The 26,803-nt window shown below is 38.3% G+C and overlaps 1 protein-coding gene across 3 annotated transcripts in view; it reads right to left on the bottom strand.

Moving 5' to 3' along the window:
• Window positions 1-26,803, bottom strand: part of htr4 (5-hydroxytryptamine receptor 4) — a 485,679-nt gene that overhangs the window by 153,639 nt on the left and 305,237 nt on the right. The window lies entirely within an intron of this gene.

Below are 26,803 nucleotides of genomic sequence, written 5' to 3'. Positions count from 1 at the left end.
AGCTAACTTGGAATTGAACTCCCTTAATTCTCAGCTTTACCTGACCGGCAGTAATAAAATTTTAGTCAGTCTTTACTCTGCTAGGATTGTAACTGTTTCATTTGCCTTGTTTTCATTCGGGTAATGACGGCACACAGTTTTCTGATTGTCTATCACGTCTGCAAATTTGATGTGTGAACATATGACTTGTGAAAAAAATATAACAAGATATACAAGACCTGAACTGAAACATTTTATATAAGAACCTTTCTTTTCTATTATCATTATTTCTCTTTATTTTTGTGTAAAGTGTTTTGCTATGAATATTTCAAATGAAGACACTTGAACTGCAAAATTATTTGCATTCAAGTCATTGCCAAACCCCATGAGAAGCTGCAGTATTTTTGAAACCAGACAAACACAACTACAAATATATATATATATATATATATATATATATATATATATATATATATATATATATATATATATATATATATATATATATATATATCTCCACAAGAAAATCCACAATCCTTCCTTATCCTCCTCTCCTTATTTGTATTCCTGTAAGTCTAATCATTTTCCTCTGATGATGATTCCTGATAGGAGGCTTAGAAATAAAAAACTATTTAAAGGTATGTGACGCATTTGCTCCTTGTGCTAATTTCCAACTACAAATATGCAAGCCGTATCACAGACCTTTTATATATATATATATATATATATATATATATATATAGTGGCCACCAGGGGGCACACGAGCTCCCCATACCTGACACAGACAGACACCAGGCACAAGTCCAGCAACACACAGGCTTTATTTAGTGGGAAATGCTTTTCAGTCGTTTCCACCTGCTCAGCACAATACAATAAAGCAGAATAAACAGCACACAACAGAGCCTTTTCTTTTTTTTCTCTCTCTCTGTCTGTCTCTTCCACCTCCACTCTTTCTCCAGCAAGCTTCATGTCCCTTCCTCCCGACTGAAATGAGCCTGTCACTTTTTTGCTGCACCAGGGAGCATTTCAGGTGGTCCATCACCATTATCTGGAAGTATTCCCCGGTGTGGTGGAAGCACAGAGTAGGGCTCTAAAGCCCCCCTATTGGTGGCCCTCACAGAACCCAACTAGGCTTTGCTAAACTCCAACTCTCAGGAGGCCCTGCAGAATTTTTGAGGTGCCGCTGCAACGCCAAGGGCTGCCATCTAGCTCTCTGGGGGGGAAGCAGTGCCAAATCTACTCCCCCGGTCCTCCATTAATTATGGCCGTCAATATTTATATTAACTATTTTTAAACTATTTGAAACTATACTTAAACTACTTGGTGTCTCTTTTACAGGATAGCTGCTGTTGTACTGATAGAGAGTTTAGGATGCTGATTTTTGTCTTAGTGTACTGTAACTGCAGGTATAATTATAGAGCAGAAGTACTACTGCCTCTTGGGAGGATTTTTTTATGTTGATCTCTGTGTTTTTTTGATGCTTGTACCATCTAATCATTCTTGTATGCATTACAACTTGCGTTGTAAATCACCTTGGATAAAGGTTTCTACTAAATAATAATAATAATAACAATAACAAATTTAATTCAGTTACTTTTTAAAAGTCTGTGCTTCCACTACATCTCTGTCATTTGCTGCACATTTGGACATGAAGTTGTGCTCTTTGTATTCAATTTAATTTATTTCTATCTAGCACTCCTCACTGAGTACTGGCTCAGAGCTCCTGCCTTAATTGACAGCTACAATGCATTAACAGTAAATTGCTAAAATATACAACATTTACATATCTGAACAATTACATTAAACTGAGCAGCTCCAGCTTAATTAACATACATCAGGAAATGTGAAACCCATTAACACTTGTCATAAACAACAGCATGGTGAGGCTCTATAGGGGGTCACTTATGAGTTACATCTGGGGAAGGAGATGAGGTCACAGTCAAAGTCAGACAAAGCCACAATTCTGATGACTCTGGTGACGTTATTTCTAGTTGTGGGGTATATCAGACTTGCTGAGTGAGTTGATTGATCCCATCTCAGGACCATGTCAGTCAATATCATTGGATGTGTCAAATTTAGCAACACTGTGATGATGTTGCAGTTGAGCAAACCCCCTTTTCCTGACAACCAATAGCGTGCTGTCTGATGGAGCCGGTGCTGTATGAATGGTTAACAGGTATGGTGAGTTCATTTTGTCATTGCACATAAAACACAAGACATCAGACAGATGAGTCTCCTTTCTGTTTGTGAGGTCTGAAACAGCCACATTCAATTTTTTTCCATTATTTCTCATCAATGCATTATATAATTTTGTTTTTCCAGATGAACATTCATTGGTTGCCAGCTTTGATGCACACTTCTGCAACTAAAGACAAAATCAAGCCTGTTTGGTTTTGTTTGAGTGAATTGTAGGCTAGTTGGAGTGAATAGCTGGACATGTTACATTATATGACTACCGTCATGGGAGCACAAGTGCACTGCTGACTGCCACTGACACACTAAGAAAATGTAGATAAAGGCTACAACTGAAAATCACTGGAAAAGTCGCATAATGTGGTGTACTTCAGCTTAGTCTCCACTAGGTGTCTTTGAGGATATGATCCACTATTTAACTGAAAAACTGCTTTGATAAAAATTTGAAGTCTGGGCTTGATTTTACCGTATAATTTACAGTATTTTATAATTTCGTTTAAGTCGATTGCGGAAAACTCACGCTATTAGTTCAAGAGATTATGATATGCTAAAGCCCACCTGAGAGAGTAACCATGGAGCACACTGCCTTTTTTCTATGTGTATTATGCATATGTGACCACACTGTAATACCCAAACTATTCCAAAGCAATGTTTGCACTGTTTTGTGTTTATTGTATCTCACACCCTCATACACCTTGATAGTAAGAGCATCCCTTATCTACAATGGAGCGTTCGTTCAGAAGAAAATATGAAGCTGGTTTTAAATTAAAAGTTGTTGAAGTGGTGAAAGAAATTGGTAACTGCGCTGCTGCAACAAAATTCAATGTGTCTTAGAAACTGGTGCAAGGTTGAAGGAAACAAAAAAATTAAGTGTCATATTTTTGAACGGGCATATAAGTCAGGGTCTGATTTTATGATCGATTTTTCGGGTTTCAAGACCCGACTTATACGCGAGTATATACTGTATGTAGCAATTTCAGTGTTATTTCTAATTACCAACAAGTCTTGATTATGAAAACCCTCATTGGAGAAAATGCAATAATTATTAGTGTAGTGACTTGTGAAAGACAGTAAAAGAAACCAGGAGAATCATAATCAGAAAATGGGCAATGGTCAAAACTGGAGGATAACATGACTGAGCATCAGAACTAGAAATCAAAATAAAAAAAAAACAAGAGCAGAAATTCAATAACCAAGAAGGGTAAAATGAAAGTTTTTAGCAGAATGAAGCAGGGTTTATCTATCAAACTCAGGTACCCCGGAACTGCTGATGATGATCTTTAAACTGTCGCTCTGATGACATCACCAACCAGCATACCGTGGAGCATTCTGGGAACCATTGCCAGAGAAACAGCAAATACGAATGCTCTAAAATAGTGCTGGTCATCAGGAAAAACAAAAATGGCAAAGTTGTACATGTAAACAAAAATGAACTTTCTAAATATGCCAGGCACACCATTTCTGACCAAATATTTAGAATTCTTGACTGTCAAAACCCCCGATTCCATATATGGATTGTCCTGATTAAACTCTGCAAGAGCATGAATAAATCCATTTCCATCCATTATCCAACCCACTATATCCTAACACAGGGTCACAGGGGTCTGCTGGAGCCAATCCCACCCAGCACAGGGCACAAGGCAGGAACAAACTCCGGGCAGGGCACTAGCCCACCACGAGGCACACACACACAGTCACCAAGCACACACTAGGGACAATTTAGGATCACCAATGCACCCAACCTGCATGTCTTTGGATTTTGGGAGGAAACCCACGCAGACACAGGGAGAACATGCAAATTCCACGCAGGGAGGACCCGGGAAGTGAACCCAGGTCTCCTAACTGCGAGGCAGCAGCGCTACCACTGCCCCACCGTGCTGCCTGCATAAATATATAATTAATGAAAATCAGAGGTCATAATAATTAGTTTTACAGTGTGTTTTATTTCCACTCTGTGTGCCTGCTTTTCGGATGCCCATTATATTCTGAATCTTTATGGAGGCTGATTCTCCTCCCTGTCCAGATGACTTCTCTGCGTGAGACCTGCCAATAAACACTGGAGTGATAAAAGGTGAGCTGTATCATTGCACTCTGCTCAGGTCAGTTGGATTTATGAAATCATCTCAGACATCTGCAATAATTTTGCTGCTGATGGTAATATGAAGCGGTTAGCGACAGGAGTGAATGCCATTTCATATTCAGTTGCAAGTCATTTCACTTAAAAGAGTGTACAAAATGTCAGGAGCACCAAAAAAGATGATTGAGGATTAGATAGGGATCAACCACCAGGCCAGCATTTTTAATGGTGGACTGGTGATAACTGCAAATGGAAGTCAAAATGTCCTGAGGTTCATAAAAAGGGAACAGAATTGCAAGCTTTATTAGTCTGTTATTCTGTATTTTAGATGGTGTCCTTTACACTGTCACAAGGAGTTTACAAAGCATTTCAAATTAACAAGATCCATTCGTTCTTTCCCTCGTAATCAAACATACACACTCATATTCCTCCCCTGCAGACCCACGCTCACAGATCACTGGTCCCTGCAGGCGTTCTACCTCAGGAAAAGTCTGGACTTGATGATGTTTTAATGCTTCTGTCTTTTATACTTATTATGTTTATTTTATTATTTATAGTGTATTATGTATTTTAAGTAGTCTGCCTTGAAGCCGAGTCCTAGAAAATGAAAAATGTTGTTATGTGTAGGCATAATGACAATAAAGAATTCTATCTATCTATCTATCTATCTATCTATCTATCTATCTATCTATCTATCTATCATCCATTTTGAAACATGATTCATCCTGAGCAGGGTTGTGGGGAAGCTGCAAGCACCAGGAACGAGGTAAGAACAACACCTGCACAGGGTGCCAGTCCATCGCAGGGTGCGCACACACACACACACACACACACAAGGGACGATTTAGCAGTGCCAGTTCACTTAACCTGCATGTCTTTGGACTGTGGGAGGAAACAAGCTAATCTGATGTGTAATAAATTACAAGGAAGACTTTCAACAATAGCCATGAGCTGATAGTGAGCACCTTATAGTAGTTATCTTTATTGTATATTGGCACGCAGGGGCCACAACTACCTCATAGAAATGGGAGGGAATCCCAGTCAAATTAATGTTTGTATAATCCGAAAGGGACTGTCATGGAAGCCAAATTAGTACCTTTTAATAGGGCCTTTTAAGGTGCTTCTGCCTCATAGCTTCAAAGGACTGGTTTTAATTCTTACTACTGATCCTTTACTATGGTGAATTCAACTGTTCTATTTAAATGTTCTCCATGTGTCTGTATATTACATATAAAGACGTGCATGTTAGGCTGACCGGCGGTCTTCTACGACTGTCAGTGTAGGCGTGTATGTGAATGTGATTGAGTGCGGATCCCGGGCTGGGATCTTGAACCACAGGTTTAGAAAACGTATGGCCTTTACATAGTAAGCATCATCACAAAGTGCCTTGAAAATCAGATTTAACAAAGTTCCTTCTCCTTTCCCCACCATCTTTCTTTCATTGTCTCTTATCAGAGGTCTTGCTAATTTGTCATATTTGTTCATTCATCTTGACCTGAATGCATTTTACTGAAAAGAAATTGTGTACAAGATAAAAGCTCAGTTTTACTAAAAGGTCTGAATATATCAATATATTGGTTACTAAATTTGTACAATTTGTCGATCCAGGTTAACTCAAATTTAGAATTGTGGAGAGCCAGAGCATATCCTGGCAACATTAGGCACAAAGTAGGAGTCGGCATCTTCACAGAGGTAACTCATCTTGACAGACTCAGAGGTGGTTGAATCTGCCTCAACATAATACATTACAATAACATTTTAAAATTTGCTGGGTCAACTTAGAGTCACCAGTCACAATGACTGGCACAACTCTTAGGGGAGCCAGAGTACCCTGAAAATAAAGCTGTGTGTAAACCACACACAGATAGTGTGACCAGGCCATGAACTCAATGCTGGTGTCCAGAGAAAATTCACACAGACAATGGCTGGACTGGAAATTTGAACCCGGATCCCTGAAGCAGTAACAAGGAAGCAATACTAATTAAGTTACTAACCATGAACAATCAGTATGGCTGATTTAGCAGACCTAATGGTTCTCTTGGCTGGCTGATTTCTGTCCTCTGAGTTGATGAATCAATCAGTTCTCTTTGGCCACATAACCAATAATGGAAGTGAGTGATCCCATTGCCAGCTTTGTGCTGATCTCTCGTCTTATTGCGTAATTAACTTTTCTCAACAATGCCTGCTATGTAAATAAAGCTCTCTTTGAATGTGACAGGGAAGCAGCTGGGAGTCCACTCAGGCCTCAAGTGCTTATTAAATTTTACAATGCACTTTGCTACAGTGTGTAAGTTTACGTTCTGCTCAGGCATCTTCACCAGCTCTGCTATGTCAGTTTTATGGGTCTGAAAGCAGCAGACTCAGACTGCTGGCTTCTTTAAACAATCACAGAGACCATGGACTTCAGCCATGCCTCTTGTAGACGCTGTCTCTCTTATAAATTGGAGCTTTGTTTAATCAACAGTGCCGGCTGTTTCCTAAAGGGCATACTCTGTGTGGCTAAGGAGTGGCACTTTAAAGTGCAAAGCTGCAGGATCACATGGGTTACCCATCCATCCATTCAGATTTTGTTTTTTTTGTTTTTTTTTAGTTATTTTTATATTTTATTTCATTAAAACCATAAAAGTTTAACAAAACTGTCTTGAAACAAATCGACCCCCACCCATGAGAAACAGAGCTAGGTCAGCAGAGTAGCATTTTAATAATAGTAAAAATATGTAAATACATAAAAATAGATAGAATAGAAAAAGAAAAAGAGGGGAGAGAATCCACAACCTCAATTTAAATGCTTATTCTAAAATGTTATTTATCAGATCCTGCCAGGTTTTGATAAAGTTTTGTACAAATCCTCCAAGTGAGAATTGGATTTTTTTTCCAATTTCAGATAATATATAACATCAGTTATCCACTGACTTAAAATAGGAGAGTTAGGATTCATCCAGTTGAGCAAGATAAGTCTACGTGCCAATAGTGTAGTGAAGGCGATTACAGTTTGTCCTTTTCCACTTTAAGCCCATCTGGGAGTACCCTAAAAACTCTGCTGTTAGTGGATTAGGGGGGCTTATGACGCCTAGGCTGTCTGATAGGCATTTAAAATTTTTGTCCAAAATGGTGTTAATTTGGTGCAGGCCCAAAATATGTGGCCCAATAGGGCTGGAACTTGATTGCAACATTCGCAGGTCGGATCTTGCCCAGAAAACATTTTGGACAATTATAAACGTGACAGATGCACTCGATATATAATTTTAAGTTGAATAATTGTATGCTTTGCGCATATGGAGCTCGAGTGAATTCTGTGCATCGCTGCCTTCCACTCCTTTTCTGAGATGTTGAGGAAGAGATCCTTTTCCCACTCTACTCTGGGATCTTTGAAAGGGAGGGACTTTGAAATGTTTTTATATGTTACAGAAATGCTGTTTGAGTCCTCAAGACTGGTCAATATTTTTTTCTGGTATAGAGGTAGGTGGGTGGTGAGGGAAATTAGGCAGTTTTTGTTTAACAAAGTTTCTAATTTGAAGGTAGTGAAAGAAATGTGTTGCTAGAGAGTTACATTTGGAGTGTAATTGTTGTTAGGATGCAAAGACATATATGTACAGATCTCTAAGTGATTTAATCCTGGATGTTTTTGAACCTATTAATTTAATTCCGAGTTGTGTGTAGTAGTTGCAGGAGCCTATCCTAAAGTCATTTAGTGGAAAGCAGGGGCCACTGCCGAAAGAGGCACTGGTCCATTGCAGGGTACTCTCACTCGTACAAGTTATAAATGAGCACACAGGTCTTCAGAATATGGGAAGGAAAATATGAGCATCTGAAGATGATGAACATGAACACAGTTAGAATGTGGAAACTACACGCAGACAGAGAGAGACTGGGCTAGAAATCAAACTCAGCTCTCATCATTTCCACCATGGTAGGAGGATCACAGAATGCTACAGATCTAGTTAGTAAGAGAGAGATTCTGCATTTGCCCTTTGTACAGATGTACACAGGAAGTCGTACTCGATCTGTCAGGCACATTGAACACGGTGCTAATACAGAGTAGAACATTTACATTACTAGGTAGCATGTTGTTGGATGTTTAATGTACAAGGATTGATTGAAAAGTAATGAGATTGTCTGTGTTTCTTGTTCATGGAGATAGACATGGGAATGCTGTTTAGGTGTTTGAAGAGCTAGTGTATATATGAAACGATCTGTACAAAAATATGGATCAAATCCCTCACTGATTCAATACGGTACGATGTATTTTATGTTCCAATACACAGCATTTTATATATACACTAGCTCTTCAAAGTGTAGAGAATAACATGAGAAAAAATAAAAACCGCTGTATAAGCGGAATGAATAATTTTCATTTTTGTGTCACGCTAACATTGTAGACGGACAAGTACTATGCGCTCAGTGACACTGCATGTCAGCATCATCCTTGCCATTATGCTGCTTACTCATTTTGATGCACAGTATAGCGGAATGTCCAGTACAAGACGCGACATGCAGTGATGTCTGCTAATGCACGGTCACCCTTGAAACACGAGTGAGAATGACAGTGTGTTAGACTTGTCCTTGGTGACTAATACATTTGCTGTGGAGCTTTTTTGGTCATTCAGGAAGGGATATCTGACCTGAAACAGCACGGTTTAGGTGCTACTCATGTCTGTGCAGCTAAATAGCAAATGACACAGAATAGAATCACTCGATTCCACATACCTCACTCTTAGACCCCCTAAACGCAGACATGGCACGTTATCATTGCTTAATTAAATGTATGTTACCTACTGTAACCTAAATTATAACCTACATTAGCCTATATTATACTGTAACCAATACAACTAGGCAATAATAAGTGCAAACTGATCATGCTAATATTTCCATTCATTTGGGCTAAAGGTTTAGATAGACTTATTTTTCATAAATGATACATTCAATGACAACACGCAATTTAAAACATCTAAATAAATAACCCTATCAGATACACATTTAGGAGTCTTTTTCAGTCTATACTTTGCTATTTAAAAGGCTAATCTATACACATTTACAGTCATATTCATGAATTCTCTTCTCTCTGTAACAGCCGTGAGTGTTTGATAGTCATTGGGCATTGTTTATGTAACACAAAACTGTTCAATAAACTAACTGAAATAGTTTAATTTCCAGAGGCAAGTGGTCATTAAAATGGCTTTTTAATTAGAAATTAAACACTGAGTTTTTCCTGCTTTATAGAAAAATATCAATACGCTAGAAGGTAATACGATAAATTGTGATTAATATGCAGTTAGTTTCTGAAAAAAAAAATACTCTTTCAAGTACTTTTTAATTGAATAGCAGCTCTAGGCTGATAATAGCTTCCAGTCTATTTTCAGTTATATGGGATTCATTTCAAGATACCTCAACTTTGTTTAAAAGTATCTTAAAGCCCCTTTGAAAGAATTTTGAAAGATATTTTACAGTAAGTCATATTTGAAATATCTTATGAATATGTCCTACTGTCTACCACACGACTTGGTCACTTATTCCAAGTGTCTGTGGTTCTCTGTGCAAAGAAAAACCTGTTTGTGTGAAATTTACTCATAACAAGTTTTCAAGATCATAATTTTAAACACTTCAATCATGTCACCTCTTAATCTTCTTTTGCTTAAACTGAAAAGGCTCAGCTCTTTTAACACTAGAATTACCAGAGCCTACGAGACAACTCGTAAATCCAGCCCATCTTAAATCCATTTGCGCCTCTCCGTCAGCGTCTTTTGTCCTGTAAATGTGCTGATTAAGACAAGCAGCAAGAATGTTCACTAAATTTTCCCAGCTCATGCCTTGTTTGATTATCTGGGAGTGAAGTGCTGCGGTTTTAGAGTGGAAATAATAGATTGCTATTTGGAACACATGCATTTCATGTGTGTTCCGTTTCTACAATAATCTGTGTAAACACATTGTTAAAACAGAAACTTTTTCATATTTTATTAATAAATGTTACAAAATGTAGGCATAAACTATAGAATGTGTGAAGCCTGAAGTCCAAAGATCAAATAAACACTTTCATAAAAGGTTCAAGGATGATACAACAGCTTCCATGGCGTAGCGGTAAGATTTGCTGACTTGTAATCAAGAGTCCCCGGTTCAATCCCTACTGCCCCCTATATTTGCTGTTTTCAGTAGTGAGTTGCTCTTATTGTTAATATTATACAGTACACACGCACATTTGGCTTGCGTCAGTACATTTATAGTACTGTACTTGTAAAAGTTACCGTTTTTTTTTTTTTCACTTTTATTCTATCAGTCATGATCACGAGACATACCACCGCCCTAGTTTATGTTTGAAACTGGGAGTAATTGTAGATGTGAGTGGTGTTTTGAGGCAATGGAATTGGACATTCTCTGATCCAGAGAGATAAAAGCTGACACACAAACGCTGGCGAATCTGTCTTCTTCGTATCTCACTGTCACTTTATTTTTTTTAATTCAGTTTTATTGAGTGTTCCTGCGCATGCTGAATTAGTATCACCTTATGGTTTATAATGTCAAAAAAACCCCCAAAAAACAGAGACGTAGGTATATTTGATATTTGGAATTATTCATTTTATGACCTTTTATGAGGTCAGTTCAGCGCTATATGTAATCATCAAATTCAAATGTTAACAGTTCACAAATACGCAAGGGCCGTCCTTCCTGCATTTATGACATGTGTACCTGCTGCAATGCGCACACTTCTCTCTATGCTGTGGTTTCTATTGCACACCTGAAAGAAAGAGACAATATATGTGACATTTTGAAGAAATCATTTTATGACCTGAATAGTACCAATCAGAATACATCATCACACTAATGGAATATTATTTGAAAATGAAAAGCGTCAGATCGGGTGTGAATTTACGCTAGCCTCAAATTCCTTCTTACAAGCCTCTGTACACTGTCTGGCAGTTGAAAGTGTTGAGTCTACTACAACTACTAAATCCTTCTCATAAGGTGTATTTTAAATTTTCAATCCTCCAATTGTGTATTCAAATCTAACGTGTCTACTTCCTTTGTGTAATACTTCACATTTACTGACATTAAACTTCATCTGCCACCAATTTGCCCAAGCATGTATGCTATCCAAGTCCTTCTGTAATGATATAATGGATTCCAAATTATCTGCCAATCCACCTATCTTGGTATCATCTGCAAACTTGTTACTATCCTGACTTTTTATATCTCTAATTCATTTTAATATATATTGAATGCATTTCCAGATCTCCTGAAATGTATTTTGAAATATCTTTAAGTGTTAATTTAGCTAAGTGTTAATTTAAGTGTTAATTTAGATTTCAAGCATTTATTGAGTGAGCTAAATGTACAGTAAAAACACAGGTGTTCACAGCTGCAGGAAACAATGCTACCCACTGTGCCATGCTTATATGGGAAGAAAAGGGAACCACCAAATCGTAACAGTGACAAAGACACAGAGAGAATATGCAAAATGAGAAAAGAAAAAGTCCTCCTCATCTGCAGAGTAAAGGGAGAACTGAAAAAATAAAATGGTAAAAAGTTTAATGTGGAGATTTTTACTTTATGGAGGAGAGACTTGTAGGCCCTAAGGAAAGAATATAAAGTATTGAACATTCAGAAGCATGTGAGATGCGGTTCTGACAAAGAATGGAGAAAATAAACTGGACTGAAGGGAAGAGCAATAAGGGAAATACTGAGACGAATAGATGAAGAGTAGGAGAGGAAAGGACACGACTGGGACATTTACAGTTGTTAGGCATGATGGACTGCTAAGCGATATCACTAAAGGGAGATTAAAGGGGAAATGTCATGTGGGAGACAGAGAAGACCACTGCTGGGCAATATTAAAGACAGCAGAATGTAACAGAGTGTGAAAAGGAAGACTCTAAATAAAAAGAGTAGGGGATTCAGACGAGGCATTGACCACACATAATTTGTCTTCACATGAGAACGAAAGCTTTTACTTTTTTAAAATGCTTCTCCTCTTTAGCATTTTGCAGTTGTTTATAGATTTTCTTCTCAATTTTTTTCTGTAGGGAGTACAGCTAAATGTCACCATTAATCCATGCATAAATATACAAAATTATAAAAGGACACTGATTCATTATGCTTATGAATTATTCAGACAATAATATGTATTCTATTAAATATAGATGTGACTTCTTTTTGGATTAGATTTTCCTGTAATTGTGGTCTTAGGGAATTCACTTTTAGCATTAAGTTTCCTCTTGCTATTTTTCATTGCACTAATGTAATGTAATGTAACTCCTCCTGAGCTGAAAGTCACTTATAAGCATGACGTCATTTCAAGACGGCCACTGCTCCTTACCAGATATCTAAAACAAGCCTTACAGAAAAGATGGATTGACCTTTCATTGGAAATACAAAGACAAAACAATGATGATCAAACCTCCAAGGGCAAAAGAGGAAAAAAGGCAATATTCACCCTAGAAAACACTTCAAATGTTTTACATCTTAAACATTGACATGACCCTTAAGTCCTTACAAATGTCAGGGATAGGACTGCAGAGGGTCAGAATCCTACATAGTAGCATCAGGTGCCAAGCAGAACTAAAACTTGAATGAAAGCCAGTCCATGGCATGACACGTTCACGCACATGAACTGGGTGCCAAGTCAGATGTTTTTCTTCTTTTTTGTAATTCTTGTGTGTATTTGATATTTTATGGGGGTTATTGTTGTGGTTTGTTATAATATTACTATATTTATTGAGCTTGTCTGCTCTGAAGCAAATTAAGTACTATCTATCTATCTATCTATCTATCTATCTATCTATCTATCTATCTATCTATCTATCTATCTATCTAATTATAAAACAGATGTGAAAGGCACTATATTAGATTCAGTCGGGAAAATAAGTATTTGATCCCCTGCTAAATTTGTACGTTTGCACACTTACAAAGAAATGAACAGTCTCTAATTTTTATGGTAGTTTCATTTTAATGGAGATAGACAGAATATGAACCAAAAATCCAGAAAGAACATATTACATAAAAGTTATAAATTGTCATTTGAGTGAAATAAGTATTTGATTTCCTACAACCGAGCCAGAATTCTGGCTCCCACATATTGGCTGTGTGCCCATGTGGCACATATATTTCAATCAATCAATCAATCAATCAGTCAATCAATTACAGATACTCCTGATCACAATTTGTTATGTGTATAAAACACACCTGTCCATAGAATCAATTTCTTCTATTCCATCATGCAAATACTTATTTCCCCCACTGTATATACACTCAGGGAGCAAATGATCAGAAACACCAGTACACCTGCTTATCTATGCAATTATCTAACCAGCCCACAATGTGGAGGCAGCACATGCAGATACAGATCAGGATCTTCAACTAATGTTTATATCAAAGAGCAGAATGGGGAAAAATGTAATCTTAGTGGCATGATTGCTGGTTCCAGACTGGCTGATCTGAATATTTCTGTAACTTTTGATCTCCTGGGACTTTAATGCACAACAGTCACTAGAATTTCCTCAAAAAGGTGCAAAAAGCAGAAAACATGAAGTGAATGTCAGTTCTGCACATGGGCACTCCTTCTTGATAACAGACATCAGAAAAGAATGGCCAGATTGGTCGGGTCAGAGAGAAAGGAGAAGCTCCATTAACTCAGATACCCTCTCTGTGTAGCAGTGGTGAGCAGAAAAGCATCTCCGAATGCACAACATGTTAGAACTTGAGGTAGATGGGCTACAACAGCAGAAGACCACTTTGGGTTAAATTCCTGTCACCCAAGAACAGAAACCTGAGGCTGCAGTGGACTCAGTCTCACCAAAACTGGATGTTAGAAGACTTGACGTAGCCTGGCCTGATAAATCTCATTATCAGCTGAGGTACAGAGATGGTAAGATCAGAATTTGGCACATGAATCCTGTATCCAACCTTCCTTGTGTTAATAGTCCAGAACGCTAGTGGTGGTTCAATGGCGTAGGGAATGTTTTCTTTGTACACTTTTGATCAGTTAATACCACTTTTGTTACTGACATGTGCATCCCTTCAAGACCACAATTTACCAATCTTCTAATGGCTAATTCCAGCATGATAATGCATCATGTCGGAAAGCAACGGTTGTCTCAAACTGGTTTCATGAACATGACAACAAGTGTGCTTCAGTGGCCTTTCCAGTCACCAGATCTCAGGCCAGTAGAACAGCTCTGGAATGTGGTAGAATGGGACCTGCCCAGCATGAATGTGAAGCTGACAAATCTGCAAAAACTGTGTGGTGCAGTTATACCCAGAAAAACCACACAACACCACACCACACCAACACCTTGTGGAATCCATGTCACAAAGAATTGAGGCTGTTTTGACAGCAAAAAGAGGCCCCACCATGCATCAGTATAGTGGTCCTAAACATTTGCTCACTGATTGAGTACATAGATGTGAAATTTACTGTATTACATAACTTGATCCATTTACTGAATCTTGCAATGTGGTCTACAGTGCTGTAGAGGCCAGCTGACCCCATATGTTTTTTGAGCTAAGACAGACCAAGTATTGGATTGAACATTGGTCCATTTCAGGTCATGTTCAATAATCATGAGGTCAGTTCAGAAACACTAATTAATCTAACCCAAGTTTTCTTTTCTGAATGAGGTGGGGGAAAGAGAAAACCAACAAAGAAGTGCTCAAAACATGGCAGCTCAACTCACACTGTGGTTGGTCAGGAAAATAGGCAAATATCACTAAAATCTGTGGGGCAGCAGCATGAGTTATTGTCTCACATCTCTGCCCATGATCTTAGCTTAGAAGGCAGTGATTTCTGATGCATGACAAAGGCCAGACGCACGTTTCTAGCAGCAGAGTCTTTGAACTGCTTCTTTCGCTCAAGCAGGTGTGTCTGAGCACAATATCATTGACAACACCATTCAGAGCCCTTCACTGGCAGCTCAGTGTATTTGTTCAGGGAAGCTGTAATTAGCATACTATTACATGCGCTTTTTTTTTGTCTCTCCACTAATGGACTGGCAGAGAGTCTCATTCAGAGCTTCAATGTGTCTCTTCAATAGAAAAGATCAAGAATTCTTTCAGTTACAAAAGAACACCACAAAGAGTGTGCAGTCACCTGCTAATATAATACACCATTAGAAGTCACTTTCCGGTGAGCGCTCTTTGTGCAGTTGGCGTTTGGAAGGCGAGGAGACTTGTCACTCTACTTGTTATACATCTACAGTTCTTGTACTTGTCTTGTGGTCCGTGCCTTAATGATACCTTAATCAATCAGTTTAATGCAATGCTATTGAAAGACTTCTAACTCAACTGTTGCTCATCAGACAGGCTGCTTATTAATGTTAAAAGTTCACACCCCATTGTATTCTGAAAATGAAGAATGGCCACATAAAGGTCATGCTAATTTCATAATTTTATAAGTGAGGAAGTGGTAAGTCCTCCTCTTGATTTCACCAGCACTCAGTGCTAATGCCAGGTGAACCCTGAATGATGCCACTCTGCCAGCACTCTGTGCCATACTCAGTCTCTCTTGGTCCCATTTAAAATGTATGCCTTTGAAGTATAAAGATTGGACATTTTATCTCTGTTGTTACATTTTATTTTCTATGTATCAATTTCTCTGTGATTTGATGTGGATATGAACCTCCATTCAATATGGTTTGAAGGTTTGCTTCTACAAAGGGCAACTCTTCATCCCTGGTCAGCTCTCAGCATGATGTCTGCAAACCAAGTAGGAAATAATACAAAGGTCGCCCAAAATGTTTTGCAACACATTCTACGTTTTAGTCAAAATAAAATGTTGGCAGCTTAATTGTGTGCTTAATTTGAAATGACTCACTTAACACACAAAACCTTTCCTACTGCATGTGCAGCTAGCATTCAAAATGGTAATGATACAATAATATGCATTTTAAAAAATAGGCTCTTATTGAACTTCGTCTGGCAGAGATGACTGGAAGAAACTGTTACCTTAAATATATACAATAAATAATAATCACTACGAATAACCAGGAAGGAGGAAGCTTGCTCATTGTGTCTTTAATTTCTCTTCTGGAAGAGGGTCACACTCCCTCACTGCAGGCTGTGATGCAATGGTCATAGAACAGAGACAGAAAGTCTTTCTTAAAGATCACAGCATTTGCATAACAGTGCTGAATTATTACTTACTCTGATTGGTACCATGTGAACATTTACTCTAATTGGTTCATTGGCTTACACACTCAATAAGCATACCCAAATTAAAGTCTCACTTCTACTATATTCATGTCCTTCAATATCTCTTAAGTTCATCTCTTACTCTTTTATGGAAAACTGTGAATGTGACAAGCGTTAAATCTTGAAAGAACATGACATCAGCCCCTTTCTTCAGTTATCTCCTGGAACATTCTGTTTCTCTTCATGACATTTCTAAGAAAAACGTTATATATTTCTTTTAATGTGTGCTGTATGCCAAAATGCTTCATGTGCAATAACTATATTACCTCTATAACTAAAGTTACAGAAGGAATCACTGAACATTCTCAAGAGATTAAGACGTAAAAAGAGATAAGGCAGATGATAACATTACTCTGCAGTTCCCCTGTTGGACCCTCTTTAGTTTGCCTACAGAAAAAACTGGTCAATGGATGATGCAGTCAGTATGGGTCTGCAACATCTTGACCACCCAGGGATCTACATAAGGGTTTTGTTTGTGAACTTCAGCTCAGTGTTTAGTGTCCTGAAATCCTCCACTCTGTTGTGGGAAAGAATTTGGTGGCAAAATTAGCTGCTATCATGAAAAATCCCCTCCATTCCTTTTAACCACAGACTCATTCCACCACGGTGTGCTAAGAAGTGCCTCTGGAGATCTTTTCTGCCCACTGCTATCAGTCAGTTCAATGCTTCCTCTCAACGGTCCATACTAAATACTGATACTCTTCAAATTCATTTTGCAATTTCTGATTTATTGATTGATTAATTGTATTATTTGTCTTTATATGTTTCTACTGATGTCTGCATCTAAATTTCCTCTTGTAATTAATCTATTCTCATCTAAACTCACCCAGCCTCCACCTGTCAATAGATGTACCAATTTCCTGACAAAAAGGAACAGCAGGTGAAACTGAGAAACACTTTTTCGCAACACCAAAGTGTGGTTTCTGATTTATAGTCTCCAACTTGACAAAGAAGGCTGGGAACGTCACTGCAAGCCCAGAAGTGGCTCACCCCAGTTTAGCAAACCCACAACTGCTACCTGCAGGCTTTGGCCTAATCAGGCAAAAATGGTGACATCAGCTGTGTTTAATGTCTCAAAATATTGTAAGATGTCTCTCAAGGGAGAGAAACCGTGAAAAACCCTGGCTAGAAGAGAAGTCTGAACCAAAGAACCTTTATAAATAGCAACATTTATGCACAAAAAAAGGAGCTGCCTAAAAGGCAATTCAAAGCAATTAAATCTCAATACATAAACCAAAAACATAAATCCATCAACAGAGTGAAGGTACCTGTAAATCTACATGAAAAAAAATACTTAAATTAACTCCTTCACACATCAGTGTACCACAACTCAGATCCTCTTCTCTGACTCAATTAAGAGTCAGAGGGAGGTCTCAGCAGTGGTGATGTCATACTGGCCCCGCCTCCAGGAGTATAACCCACAGAATGCAAGGAATGGATGCCCAGTTAAACAGACGGTATAGAAATAACAACTAATTAACAAATCTAATAAAGATAACATTAAAACATGGAAAGTATTAATGCAAAAACAACAAAAATAACAGTAAAACAGAAAAAACATAAGGAAAGAAAATAAACCCTAGCTGCAATATACTGTAACAAAGGAGTGATTTTGGTAGACATTAACATTAGAGATGAGCTAAATAATTCATGTGAAACTGAATTTGCAGAGTAACTCAGTGTTTTGTTTCACAAACCAATTTGCAAAATAAATTCTATTTCGCTACCAGAAAAATACATGCAATTAACAAAAGAAGAAAGGCAATTAGTTCCTGTGTGGAAGCATTTTCTTGCAATAATTCCACATGCATCTGCCTATCATCCATCCATCCATTATCCAACCAGCTATATTCCAACTACAGGGTCACGGGGGGTCTGCTGGAGCCAATCCCAGCCAACACAAGGCGCAAGTATTTAAATAAAGATCTCTAGTGGAAAAAAACTACTGGAAGCATGTGTATTGTCAATTAAAATTAGGCTGTTGATGGAGAACAGGGCAATGATGACTTTCCATACACTTTCAGTATAGAAAACACAATAATGTGCACAATGATGTGTTTTGCTGTGTCTTCAAACAACATATATGCACATTTGTCACAGTTGTACTCCTCAATGGTGATGTGAACAGAGGGCTAGAAAGTACAGATCACATGCTTAAGGCAGCTGCAGAAACAAACACAAGTAAACCGGAAGTAGGAACAAGGGTTTAGGGATCAGTACTCCTCATTTTCCAAAAAAAAAGTCTTTATTGAGTTTGAAAATTATCTTGAAAACAAATTTCAGCATCATTTTCACAATACTGTATGCCAAGCAAAACTTGCCTGTTTTGCGTATCACTAGTCCCGAGTGAGGATTATTTTTTCCCAGTTTCAGACAGCACAGCCATTTTGCAAGGTAATTCTAGGGTCTTCCAGTTGAGCTGGCAATATAACAAGCACAAGAGCAGCGTTTGGGGGTGGCAAGTGGGGTGACCGCTCTAGGCCCCGTGCCCCATGCCTAAGGGGGCTCTGCTGTCCTGTTCAAACGGATTTGTCGTTATATTCTCCAGTGTGTGTGTATATACAGGTATATATATAACATATAATATATATACACATTGAGCTGCTTCTAAGAAGAACCCTTTTAAAATGCCTCTTCAGGTCAAATTCCATAAATGTACGTCTTTGAAAACATTCCATAGTCCACCTTCATCGCCCAAACAGGGTTGCCAGTGTAATCCCTTCCTAAAATAGGAATAGCCCATTAGTCACTTGGATGGCTTTTTCTATCTATAGAAAAAGACATTGCATCCAGATTAGAATATGAAGATGTAATCAATGACTCTTCCAATCGGAAGGCAAGAAAAGTGAATTTTCGTCTGGAACCTGAAAACCGGTAAGAGATTTCATAATGATACCTCGATGTTAATTTCACACTTCCTGTCGAAACACTGAAACTCACATTTTATTTGTAGACCATAAACATGTCCGAATAGTAACGCACAAAAAGACTTATCGCTAATGATAACCGGCTGACATGACATCAACGTGACTTATGATTATGACATCCTGTATATTAGGATTCAGAGTATACTTGCAATTTGGGTACTTTTCTAGAAGAGACCCTGCTAATTTCCGCATGACACCGCATCGCATTTCCCACTGTCGTGGTATTGTTGTGAATTATGAATTGCACTTTTTTAACAGATTATATCGTTATATTTTGATAAAGTTCACATATTTAGCTGAATACTGTAATGAGAAAATTCGGTGTATGTTAACATTATTTTTATTAAAATCACACGCAAGTTTATACAGTCCACACATATCGGTGACAGCATTTGACTTAACTGGCCCCATGTGGTGTTGGTCAGCCCTAGGCCCCGCATACCCCTAAGGCCGCCTCTGAACAAGCACCATGACATTAGAATGAACAAACATCAGGGGGCACCCTCAAAAGAACCATTTTCTTACCATACATTGATATTTTAATAGCCCGTCTATCCATTTATCTATTTTCTATTTTCAAAATATACTTCCTCTACAACAGGGTAACAGACTTATGAAGAGTTCTTACACGTCTTGAAAACCAAACTAAAGACCAAAGGAAGAACAAATGACAGGAATCATTTAGGGATGGCCAGATAGGAGACAAACTCCAAGAAAAGACAAATATCTTAAAGGAGGAAGTTGGAGATATGGAGTTGGAAGTTCAGTTAGATTTTCCCCATGCTTATCCAGGTTTGCTCACTAAAGTAGAGTCTCGCTTATCCGACCTTCGCTTATCCAACATGCGAGTGTGAGCGTAGTCTATTTTTTGTTGCTAAGTTAATTTTTTCAGTTAAAATTTTCTGTTGTTTGATTGTAAAACATGATTACAGTGGATTATGTGGCCAGCCCTCTCTGGTGTGTCTCTGCCTCGCGTGTGTGTGTGTGTGTGTCTGTGCACGTGTGTCTCTCTCTCACAGGTGCGTGTGTGTGCGTGCATGAGTCTCTCTCGCGTGTGTGTGTGCGTGCATGAGTCTCTCTCGCGTGTGTGTGCGTGTCTCTCTCTCTCACGTGTGTGTGTCTGTCTGTGTCTCTTGCTCTCTCTCTCGCTGCACAGGGAATGCACAGGGAGATACTGAACACGTGCGGAAATAATCGGCACGCACAAACCAAAAAGGAAACCGGCTTGTTCCTATACCGAGTGTGTGGTCGTGAACAGAGGGCAAAAGTTTGGCAAACTTTTTGGTCATAACCTGAATTGTATGTGTTCAGAGACGTTCATGAACCGAGCCACTGTATTAGGTTCGTAATGTGTAAAATGATAACATAGTTTGATGTTTTAATAGGCATTTTCTTAACACCTCCCATTATCCGACATTTTCGCTTATCTGATGTTCTGCCGGCCCGTTTATGTCGGATAAGCAAGACTCTACTGTACTTGCATGTTAACTGGCTACCTACAAACTAGGAGGTTCATTAGCCATCATTATGGTCTTCTTGCACACCGTAAAGAATCAATTTGGCTACTCTTGTTGAGAAAATGCTGTGGATGGGGAGCCATCGAGGTTAAGTTGTCACAGCGGTGCAGATATTAGCATTGGAGATTATTGAAGCATTGGATACATAGCTTCAGTTTCTGGCCCAGATACTGTCATCACTAAGGCTAATATTCTTCCCATGTCTTTGTAGGTTTTAAAGATTCTGGTTTATTCACACGCACACAATCCAAAAATGTGTGTGAAAAAGTGTTTTCTTTTATCCAGTTATTTTTTGTAAACAAATATATAGAAAAAATAAAGATAAAGAAACAGAATGTGTGGTATGTGTGTATTGGATTATGTGCGGATTCAAAATTGATATGAGCAAGGGGCAACACGGTGACACAGTAGTAACTCCGCTGCCTCCCAATACAGAGGCCAGGGTTCATGTCCTGGATGCTCCCTCTGTGGAGTTTGAATGTTCTCCCCAAGTCTGCCAGGGTTTCTTCCAGGTTAACATGCAGGTTAACTGGAAGGGCAAAGCTACATTGGATCCTGACATGTGCGCACATGTGTATGTGAGTGTGTATGTTCACCTTGTGGTGGATTGGCGGCCTGTCCAGAGAATGTTTCTGCCTTGTGCAGACAGGCTCCAGCTTCCCCACAAAATGATTAGGTTACATCTGGATTGGAAAATAGATGGATGATATGAGCGAGGGCAGTTGATTTGATGGGTGCAGGAGTGTGACCTGTGCTGAAGTTTCCTCTCATCTCAGTCTGTTTCTTACTCTTCTCCCTGCTACGGTAAAAGCAGGTGCACAAAAAAAATGGATGGATGGAATTTTGGCTTATAAGACTGAGACATTTTCATGACGCTCCTCAGTCAAAGGAATGAAAAATTTCAAATCCAACCCTTAAGACATTTATTAATAGGCGTGTACAGAAATCTCTGAGACATATTAAAATCTCAGCTCTAATCCTCTAACTCTAGAGCTATTAATTAAAAAGACAAAGACAACTGTGCCGAATGTCAATTGTAAGATGATAATAACAGCCTTGGTATAATTACGTTTTAACAAATTCTGTTCAACCGATTCATGATTAAGTGCTTTTTATTCTCCAGACAAAATGTACACATTGTTGCAAGAGAGTGGCAGGTCTGGAGAATCCTGCTGATAACCTCCTTGCCAGTGTAAATTTGGGACCAACATCATCCTCTTTTCCATATTTCAAATTATCAGGAGTCATTGTGTTGGAGCGGAGGCTCACTTACTGTGTATGCAGCACTTTCAGGAAAGGTCAAGTGACTGGACCCAAAGTGAACGCTCATTACAGACTGAATTTAAAGACATGATTATATAGTTTTAATTGTATAGTTTTGGATAGTTAATGGATTAACAACTGAATTAATTTATTAATGAAGGAACAAATTTCAATAGTAAACAGCAAAAATAATCAAATATTCACATTACTCAATTTCAAAAGTAGAAACTATGCCCGTCGTCTAGAAAAATGAATGAAGTTCAGAATTTGCAACAGAATGGCTGCCATCTACTGCTCCTCCAGTCTTCCAGAGCTCCTTCCATGCAGCTCCAATGATCTTTTCTCCACCTTATCCATTGTCTATCGGTTCATATCACTGGCTCCATCTCACACCGTTGACTTGTGGTTGGAGGCAACAACATGGGCATCTTAACAGCATCATAGGCCCCTGGGCCAAGTAGTGCACTGGGGCCCCTGTTTTTACAGCTAAACAGAAACATACATTGGCATCAGAAACATTGTGGGCCCTGGCCAATGACCATTGTGCCCATATGTTATGACGGCCCTGGGCAAAACCATCCGCATTCGATTTCCTCGACTCTGTATGTCATGTTGAATCAAGCCAGGATGCTTCCCAAGATCACCAGCAGTCATGTACAGTGCCCAGTGCAATTGATTTAGGCAGCAGTGTGGATCTAGTAAGAGTCCGAGGGCAGCTGTTCAACTGCTCAATCATACAGTATCTCTCATTAAGCCCTACCAGAAGTATGACACAAAAAAATGACTCTGGAAATAAGAGGGACTGATGAACAGAGGGGCAGCTAAATGAATGAGTGCATTAAAGATAGATAGATAGATAGATAGATAGATAGATAGATAGATAGATAGATAGATAGATAGATAGATAGATAGATAGATAGATAGATGCTTTATTAATGAAGAAGCAAACCATTAAATGAATGAATGGAGGGAGAAGTTCATGAATAAATGCATGAGTGAACACATGGATGGATTTTTTTATAAAAGAATAAATGGAAAACTTAAAGATAAAGAAACAGAATCTGCAGAATGTGTGTATTGGGTTATGTGATGATTCAAAATTGATAAGAGCAAGACAGAGGGACAAACAAATGAATGATATTTAAACCTGCTTTAGTTGCAGTGGACAGAAAGGACATGACGTGAGGCCATCTGACACAAGCATCATGTCCAAGACGCAGCCCTGAGTGTTCTGTCTTTGCACAGACAACTTAGAGTCCTCTGGGTTTTGTCATTGTCATGAATGACATCTTCCCACTGTCAACACATTTTAAAGTATTACAGCACAAAGTGTTTATTTTTCTTAATTACACCTAATCCATCTAATCGACTGTATTATACACATCTCTGCACAGATTTTAAATTATCTGCACTTTTATTATTTTTTTTCCATGTTCACACCTGTTATCAATTTTCACATCTTGATTTCCAACGATTACCCGGTGGATGATTGGGTAATTTCTTTGTACCTTTGTTTATTCATGACTTCAAATTCAAATTGCTGGAAAGATCTCAGTGAATACTTTTCTATACAACAGCTCTTTTGTTACACGTAATTTGTATATATGAAATGGTATCAAAAGAAAAAAAATCACAGTATAATCACAGTATAGGACTGTGCTCTATTAAAGAGAGAAAAGACTAGAAGGAAAGATAATAAGTGTGACTTGAAATGAAAATACAAAAATCAGCCCATTCTACACAAAATGTGTATTTTATAAGTACACTGAGTTCTATCTTTACACCAACAATACTAAACCACAGAAAAATAGAAGATATACAGGTACAGGGAAGAAGTAATATGCAGCATATAAAAAACACTTGGACAGTTGTAGAAAACACACTGACAGAGACCTCATCAGGATGTGAACGCAGTTTATGAGGTACTGAGCAGTTAATCTAAATATTAACTGTTAAACTCATACCAGTGACTTCTCAACATTCATTTGCAGTAAATTCATCAACCCAGTGATAAAGGGAGCTATAAAATACTACAAGTAAATATGGCAAAGCATGTCAAGCTTGTGAAGTGTGGAACCAACTCATGCCACCCATGGTTTAATAAACAATGGAGTGTTAGGCAGGCTTCAGTTTCACTCACCTCACTACTGGCAGTCATATTTTTAGCCCAAAGAAAAGTACTAACGATATTATGAATGAAAAATAAAGATTTAGCTCCAAAATGAGAATAAAATGATGAATGGCATCATGGGCTGGATTATGGGCAATCAAGTGAGTGCCCAGGGTTACCCACACCAAAAAAACCTAAACAAACAATGCCAGATTCAGGCTCCACAAGTATCTTGATGGCTGTGTCAACTCATCAGCATTCACCAGTCTAACTAAGCAAATAAATAATTTGCTTATGTTACTAATTAATAAAGTGTATCAAATGCAAAAATACATAAATACTGTATACAACTGACGTTTTCATGTAGGGGCTGACATCCTAAGCACCTGGTTTCTGTACAGCTTGTGGCGGCACCAATTACACAAATTGACAGATGTTGCGGTTCTCATCTTGCACTCCACACAAACTCCTAGATGTTCCTGACACAGAATAGCATTCACGTTTAACAGTGCACTATGTGTAAAAACTTGTTATCTTCTCACAATGTGTGTCTGTCAAGTCAGTTCACTGGAAACATTTTATGATACCTCGTGAGTGCGCACATTGAACAAAAGTGTCCAAGGTACAAACAATTCTGGTAACACTTTAGTTTAGGTACGGCAAGAATGTATCGATTACTCATTTACTGTTATGTAAGAAGACCTCAACAAACACTCCTTTGTTCTTTCATAACACTAAAACTGGATCAGTAAGGTGTTTATCCATTTTTGCAATGAGACCGACAAACAAAACTTCACTTTGGAGTGGTCAGAGGCGGCTTAACTGAGACACTTATCTCTTGATATTACACATTTAGTATAAGACCTTCACATGAATAGGTAATTTAACATCATGTCCATATGTCACACTGCACAGAGATGAATAACCTGTCTGCTGATGCTTTATAAGTGTTATGAAGATCAAAAGAAGCCTTTGTTAAGGTCTTCTTACAAAAGAGTACATAAGTAATCGATGCATTTTTGCAGTATCCAAACTAAAGTGTTACCACAGTTTTAAAGGAGTTTTCCATCCTGTGGTGTTTGGGCTGGTATCATTGTTTCAAGAGAGGCCCACCACATGAACAAGCTAATTAAAAAGGCCACACTCAGTTTTGGGATGCACTCTCAACCCCGCAGAGAAAGAAGCGAAGAAGCTAATGAAGACAAAAGATAAATGAAGAAAAAATTAGGGTTAGGGTTAATGCCATTTTGAACAATGCTGCACATCCTCTTCCTGACACACTAACACGGAGGACTTTCAGCCAACAAATTATTCAGGAGAAGTGTGTCAAGAAACACTATGGGCACTCCTTTGTACCAACAGAAATACGTCTTCATAATGTCTAACTGGGAATGCCAAGTCAGAAGTTTTCTTTTTCTTTTTAGTTTTCTTTCCTTTTAGTCATTATGAGGTGTATTTGAGAAAGGGTTATTGTTTGCTGTAATTTAATAGTATTTATTTGTTTATTGATATTCTTTAAAACATTTCCCCCTGCAAAAAAAATCAAGTCAGTCTATCTATCTCTTATATGGTGCCTTTCATATCTATCTTTCTATTTGTTATATAGTGCCTTTCATATCTATCTATCTATCTATCGATTTGTGTATGATTGTGGTTACTCAACTGTTTAGAATTTGCTGTCCTGTCCCCCATTGCTCTTCATTTTTAGGTCAGGTGTGCTTCTTTTCTGATTTACAACACCATGAAACTGTTTCCAAAGAAACTACAAACACTCTGCAATGTTATCCTTTTTTGGATATGGAAGGCCCTTTATAGTCTAAAGTCTCTGATCAGTCCATTCAGGTGTATAACTACATTCGGTGGCTTTATTTTAGTTCCAATTATTTGACTAAAATAAGTAGTTTGTTTCTTAAAGTCAGAAACAGCCCTTTTTATAGCTTCACTCTTCTCATCTGGGTTTTTAAACGGGGACTGATGTTTAATGATGATGTTTGATGTTTGATGAGTAACCATCTATTGACGTATTCAGAGCTTATGAATTACAAAATTGATTTGGGGTGAATGGAGACACGTCTCATGGACAGGGGAGGATCTGCTGTTGCAGCCTATAATCCTGTACAGATTCTAATAGCACCCCACACCTATGGACCTTCACTTGGAATTTAAGAAAACTGATTCAGGTTGCAGGGATCGCTCTTTTGGATGTTTGTTTGCCTTTAACAATGGCTTATTACCTTTTTTATGTATTGTATAGTATAATACATTTGTGTGTGTGTGTATGATGACACCATTGGTGGTAATGCTCAGAGTCTTAAACCAGCCCTGAGTAATGGACAGAGCTACAAACATTCTAATGGTGAACTGACACCTGGGAAGTTGATTTTTGGTACCCTCATCATTATCATCCCGTACTATGCCAAGTTGGTTGGTTTATTTATTAAATTCACTGAGCAAAACTGAACTAATGCATGTGTCCTTTCAAACTCTTTCTAGGAAAAGTCCAACTGCCCAAGTCATGTCATGAAAACGACATGACATACAACCATTAGTGTTTAAAGCA

Source organism: Polypterus senegalus, chromosome 13, assembly GCF_016835505.1.
Source record: "Polypterus senegalus isolate Bchr_013 chromosome 13, ASM1683550v1, whole genome shotgun sequence".
Classification (NCBI taxonomy): Eukaryota; Metazoa; Chordata; class Cladistia; order Polypteriformes; family Polypteridae; genus Polypterus; species Polypterus senegalus.
The sequence above is the reverse complement of the archived record's forward strand: the minus strand, read 5'-3'. Positions and strand labels throughout refer to the sequence as shown.